The following is a 6,982-nucleotide window of genomic DNA, read 5'->3' on the forward strand; positions in this document are numbered from 1 at the left end:
CTTGTACTTGTCTTTAAACAGCCAAAGAATCTCAAGTCTAGCAAGTAGAGATATGTCAAGTGATGAAATTGAATGTGAATGTAAAGCTTTTCTCTGCTATAAAAGAACACAGCCTTTAGATTAATATTAGCAAACCCTACTATGTCAGATTGCTACAATAAGCATCTCTCTCTGGGAAATAAGAATACATTAGTTCAGGTCAATATCTGCACTCCCATCAGACAAAATTACCTAACTGTCTTTGTCTGGTAATGATAATGACATTGTTAGCCTCCAGGGAGTTGACGTCACACAACTAAGCAACTCAGGACGAGCACAGTGTACCAGTGCATAAGTGAACCGGCAAAGACCTCCACGGTATGGACTGACTCAGCTGAAGGATGCTGTTTCAATGCCATAAAAAATATCCAAATATGCCCCAAACTGCACTTAAAAAAATCCAAGCAACTTGGAAAAGAGCGTTTTAGGCATATAAACAGTTGTAAGCGACCCGTCAGGAAAGAAACTATTTCAAGAACAGGAGGCATGACTGAATCAAATCTATGATGCACAAACCACACTCATATATATACATGTGTATTTGCATTTGTCATGGATAATATTCCTTTCCGCTCTAAAAAATTGAAATCCTTTGACTAATCTCATTCATTGTATATATCTACTTACCTATATGCACCTGCCTAACTCCTGGAAGTGCACTCAGGTCTTCCAAAGACAGCCAGGAGAAAGTAACTGAATATCAAAGCTGGTAAATAAGGCTAACTCTACTGTATTATCATCATTGAAGTAACAGGGGCACATGAAATCCTTTGCCACTAAATGAAGAATGACTATGAACTGTTTGAACGCTTGATCTGTTTAATAAGAAAGGAACAGCCAGTTTATCAGAATGATTGTACAGGCTAAGGTAGGAGGATTTTTTTGGTGTTTGTTCAAGGCTTTACATGAAGCTAATTCTCTCTGTATATTGCATTTATTTGATTAAAAGAGAAGTTCAGTCAATACCGCTGTAGAAAATCCAAGGCATGTCTGAACTCATTAAAGTACTGTTTGTACGCTGACACTGATGAAAGACCTGCTGCTGGTGCTGCTGCGAGTCCATTTAGTTTTTATTTGACATCAAGTTGCTTTGCCTGTACTGTCAGAGCTTGTATATGAAACTGCACTACCATGAAAAAAGAGCACATCTGACAAGGAGCCAGGCATTTCTCAAATGATACCTGGACACTGCCTCTTTTGCCTGGTGTATGATATAACAGGTCTGGGCAATCTGCTTTTCATTTGCTTTCTTCTGCATCTCAAAATGGTGCCTATGCTCTCTCCACAGTCTGCTCCAAATAGCAGCATGTGGGAGGAGATACCTGCAACACAGCTTCTCCTACCCGCAATCCACTTCACACATGTTTGAGACGGGGAAAAGAAATGGGGCAGTCGCAGGCACCCGAACTCAGCACTTGTGAAAGGAAGTAGCTCTGCTAAAGCAAAATCTTCTGCTGCCAATGGTTTTCAGCCCACTGGGCTGACAGGAAAATCTGCTGTCAGTGCATGCAGCTTACCTAACATCATAACTGTGCAGACAGACTTTCTGTAGGGCGTTCATGAAGGCTGACTTAGCCTGCTCAGGCTCATGTCACCAGACTGCCTCCCTAGCCTGGCAGGAGCAGTGAAGCATGCAGGACCATTATGTGATCCTGTTTCTCTCTGGTGACTGCAGAGGTGATTATCCTCACTACGCTAAAGTTAGCTTCCATGAAAACGTTTTTAGTTGGGCTTTTATCAAAATGACTGCTTCAGGGTTGAACAGATTATATTCCCATAGCTCTGTTTTGACATGCTGTTTTGCTTTATTTCTCTCTTTATGGTGCTTCTTAAGCACTGCCCAGAATTTTTAGAAGCTTCAGATCTGATCTGATTCATCTCTTTTGAATAGCCTTGCAATGTTAGCCAGAGAAGATACTTTTTATTCCCTCTTTTTATCTGCAAGCTAGATTTCTAAAAGGATTTATCCCACTCTGCTCATCTGAAGTTTTCCTTGTTGGTTCCCTTTAATGATTTCTGAGCACACTGGTCAATTCTGGTGCTGTTTATTAGGGCACAGAAGTCTCAGAAATACTTAGTGGAAAAAAAACCCAGAGGTGTGGCTGAAGGATTTGGGCTGGATTAACCTGGGGAAGAGTGTCTCCCCTGTATATCTATAAGCAGGTAATCAAGAAGGTGGACCTGGGTCCTTCATAGACTCATAAGGCAGGGGAAGAGGTATAAATTGAAACAGAAGAATTTCAGGCTGGATACAGGGAGAAGCTATTTCTTCAAGTGGACAGTGTCTGAGAGAAGCTCCTCACTCACACTGAAGCTTTCGAGATTTGGCTGAATGAAGGCCCCAGCAACATGTTGTGATCTCAGAACTGACCCTGCTTTGAGTAAGATCTTGAACTAGAGCTCTCCAGAGGTCCTCTCCAGCCTTGATTATTTTGTGATTTTTTTTATCTGTAGAGAATCTTAAGCACTGCTGAGCTTAGGCAGGATTGCCTAACCAAACTCAGTGAGTTTTTAAAATTATATTTAGGAGGAAATATTTAAAGGTTTGTCTATATTTTTAGCAAATAAACTACTTAAAACTCTCTCTCTACACATATATATATTAACCTGGGAAAGCTGAGTTTTGTGTCATATGAATCTCAAAACTTCATGTGACAGTGATAGTTTGAAATTCATTCTTGCAAATATGTTCTGGGATTTAGGGTCTTTGCCTTCTTCAGCATTGTCTCCATATCATTACTTTCATCTGACTCTAGAAACAGAAGATTTTTATTCCCTCATCAGGAAGCTGCTGAGCCCCACTCACTTGAATGAGAAAAATCCCTACAAGCTTCACGCTGTGTGTCCAGTCTGGAAAAGCCCAAATCCTGCTGCAGGCACTTAGCCTCAGTATCTTTCAAATGCCCAAACAAAATGCCTACCATAAGAAGTAGCAGCAACATGCTTCTGCATCCAGAATCACACCCTGCTGTGGTCTCAACTCTTTCTCACCTGCCAGTCGTTCAGCAGAGGGAATGTTTGGATGAGAAAGGAATCAATCCAGCTTATAAAGACCAGGAAAATTTCTCTCACCCTCCACTCCTACAAGGCATAGTGGCATCCAGATGAGTCCAAAGTTCTCACTCTTTTCCCTTCTAGAGCACCTGCTATCATCAAAATGAAGGTTGTTAGTTTGGCTCTGGGGTTGTTCTCTTGGCAGTGCAGTCAAGCATAGTGCTGCTCTGATGGCTGTACTGCACGTGGGACTCAAAACCAGCTCCAACATTTTTCCCTTGCTTTGTGCATGTGAGACCACTTGGAGTGAGGGAAGAAGAGATTTGCACACAGAGACACTCTCTCAGCATCTAATGATCCACCTGCTGTGGATATCCTGTCTTTTTTTTTTTTTTTTTTCCCAATAAAGGTTTTTCCATAAACCCTCACCAAGATCTTAGTATGTCTTGACCAGGGGTCATCCTCAGAGGTCTGTCTCCCTGTCACAAATTGGCAGAATATTCTCCTCTTTTTCCACCTGGGAAAGAAATTTGGCAAAGAGCTAGATTTGGCAAGCAAAAAGCAGAAGCCAAACTTTGCCCTTTTAAATGACATTTTTAACTTCCATGGAAGAATTCCAGCTAGGCAATTTACCCCAGAGTTTCTATTTAACCCATGCAAGATAATGCTACTGCAAACATAGTAAGTAACTTGTGTTATTTGGCTGAAAATTACATTCTGGGGACAAGAAAATAAAATTAACTTGTTGAAAGATTGACTCTGCAATGTTCTCTGCATGAATGAATGGCAGGTGAATGGCCCTGACACAAAGATACCATGGGCAGACTGCATGGAATGCCGATTGAGGACACTAGATGTGCACACAGATTAAGAATTAATAGGGTTTATAAATATATTCTGCCAGTCAAACGATATTATCTTTAATTCCATTTGTAAAAGGAGTTTGCATGCTACACATGTCTTTTTATATTTGTGAGTTCTAAAGCTGTTTTAGTAGAATGGACAGGCACGCATTTCATATTATGGTAGTAAATTAAGCAGTGGCTGATTTTGATTCCCAGGTACTCATCCAAAAAGATTTTTTGGGTAACTTAGGTCCCAATATTACTTTCTAGATGCATTCATTTCATAAACTTACTATTTCTTGAAATCCTTGCAGTCCTTTGTGGTTTTTCAGTGTTAAATAGTTTTTGTTTGTTTATTTTCTCCACCTCAAGAACAACATTTTTGGGATTAAGAAAAGGGAATTTTTATATTAAGAAATCATTATTCTTGTGAAATAACTAGGAGTTTTCTTGTTTCTTTTTTTTTTTTTTCTTTTTTATTAAGAGATTCTGCTCAGATTTATTTTTGCAAATATTTGAATTCACAACAAAAATACTATTCATATTTGTTTTAAAGGAAGACCATTTTGGAATGATAATTGGAATGGTTTTCCTGTGGAAGAACTACCTCAAGCAGCAAACACTGCTATGCCAAATACATTCATTACAATCCCTCTTGAGAGAAATGCAGTCCCTGTCAGGCAAAAACTCAAGAAAAATAAAGAATGTTTAAACAAGCAATCTGCTTGGTGTTTATCTACACATGGGCACACATGCCTAATATTCCTACTGACAACCATTTATCTTTTCCCTACTGATTCTTTCTGGTGCTTCATGTTAGTTATTGTTTTTCTCATGATATTTTTCCAGTTGAATCCCAAATTTATGATGTGATTTATAACCAAAACCAAACAATCTCTGGTCTAAATAATCTGCATGCTGAAAACAACATTAGACTAATATGCCACAGAATACTGAAACACTTCACTGATTGCTACAATAAAAGTCAAAAGGATTAATTGTGTAAGAATTCCTTTGGGTCATTAGATTGCTGTGGCAGGTGCTGATTTATCTGCAAATTCCAACAAAAAAGCTGGTTTCCAGCAATATAAGTTTGTGAGGATAGGAAAATTGTAATGCTTGGAATATTTCTGCAATATATGTCAGTTTTTTCATTTCTGTGCGTCGGACAAGTGCAGAACCCACAGCAGACTGTACTGTATTGTTTTGGGAATGGAGAGGACAAAGTGCTTACAAATCTAAATAGAAGATTATCTTGATGAAGTTCTGGAAATTGATAAGATTGTTGTTATTTGGTTAAATTAATGTGTCTTAGTGTATACATGCATGTATTATATTCAAGTGGGAAATTCCATCTGGTTTCTATTTCCTGCAGTACAAAGACATGGTGGGATAGACCTATGAAGGGAAAATGAATTAGATGTTTGTCAACATCATATGCCTGAACTCAGAAGAAGAAACAGAAAGGAAACATATATTTTCCAAGTTGACCTCCTGTGTTCATCACATCATCTTAATATGTTCATAATGAACATGTTTGCAGTGATTATGGTGTCTGCTCTCACACGTGGTTCTTTTTTCCTCTCCTTCCTTCTATCCCCATGCAAGAGTTAGGGAGTTGAACTGGGTTACTTTCTAATTGTCGTTACTCTGTAATATACAATACATATTTTCTTAGAGAGCCATATCAAAAAAGGTACCTGTTTAATTTGAATGTAGAGTGCCTTGGTTTTTGTGAGAACGTCATGCAATCTTTTAGAGACATAAGAGAACATGGAATTGGGAAATAAAATTTTATAAAAATGTTAAATCATTGAAACACTGAGAATTACTCCAATCATCATCTCTTCTCCATGTCACTCCTTCAAAATCCAAATGAGACTAGTATGTGTACCAAGTGACACAGTAGATGAGAAAATTACAGTAACTTCAGGATCTGAATGTCATTGCTCAGGGCAGTTAAAGTTTGAGGGAGAGATTTGGTAGCATGGACCATGCTACCATAATATCGTGGCAGCACTACAGTATGCTCAGCTCTAAAAACAAACTGGGAAGACCGGTAATGTCTCCTGAACTCAGAATTAGCCTCACTGGTCTCTCTCTGAAGTATAGCAAGATGAAGTGTATTTTTTTCCAATATCCCAGATGGTTCTTGTACAATCCCTATAACTTCCTTCAGTCTCCTATTCCCTTCCTACTTTTCCTTCCAAAATGCCACTGACTATGAATAATTTAATTTGTCTGCCAGAGTTCTCCATCACTTTCTCCAGCCTTAAGAGAGTAACTTTCTAACACTGTATTTCAATGTCTCCTGGCAGAATATTTTCCATCTGCTTTTTAGATGTGTGAGTGTGGGAGGGGCAGAGGAGGCTGGGATGGTGGGGGTGGTGTCAAGGAACAACGCCAAGACATACTGCTCTCGTTGAAATGATCTACTCCTTCCTTTCTTTTTCCACAGGGCTTGGTACACTGCTCTCACTTCTCTTCAGTGTGGCTGCTGTTCTTCACTTCTTCCTGACGTAAGGATAAGAAGGAAAGAGGAAAAGAAAGTCAACTTGTCAATGCGTAACTTTCAGAGTACGTTTAGGTTGGAAAAGTCTGTGAAATAAAGCTTGTTTTCCATTATCCTGGGCTTTTTGTCTCAGTTATCATTGTAGCTTGCATGAATAGCATTTGAAGTATGGGCACTGATGTGAATGGACAAAGGGAGCCAGGCAAGAATGTGGGCACCCACAAGGAAAGGGAGCTGAACTCCGTTTCTGGCAGAGATCACTCTGGGCATCATTCTAAGAACAGGGAGAACAAGGAGACTTCTGGTTATCACAAAATTTAAATAACATAAAGCCATAACTGTTCTCCAAGATACCATTAATAGGAGTAACACAAGTTTATTTGCCATGTGGATTTTAGGGGTTTGCCTTTACAATGAAGAAATCCTAACAATTAATAGTTTTCCTGTGTTTGAGTTGGGAGGACCTGATAAATCTCTAGGTCTTCCATACATCTAGACATGCCTTTGAACTGGTTTTCTGTGACAATACATAAATAATGGGACTCTGTAGGAGGCATCCTGAAACAATCTTTAGGATTGCATTGAAGTACAG

General features: G+C 39.1%; 1 long non-coding RNA gene across 1 annotated transcript; it reads left to right on the forward strand.

Moving 5' to 3' along the window:
* Positions 1-662: 662 nt before the first annotated feature.
* LOC140682192 (uncharacterized) lies at positions 663-6,503 on the forward strand. Its single transcript, XR_012053470.1, has 2 exons — positions 663-6,223; positions 6,337-6,503. It is a non-coding gene; the product is annotated as an uncharacterized lncRNA (long non-coding RNA).
* The last annotated feature ends 479 nt before the right edge of the window (positions 6,504-6,982 follow it).

Source organism: Taeniopygia guttata, chromosome 1A (assembly GCF_048771995.1).
Source record: "Taeniopygia guttata chromosome 1A, bTaeGut7.mat, whole genome shotgun sequence".
NCBI classification, from domain to species: Eukaryota; Metazoa; Chordata; class Aves; order Passeriformes; family Estrildidae; genus Taeniopygia; species Taeniopygia guttata.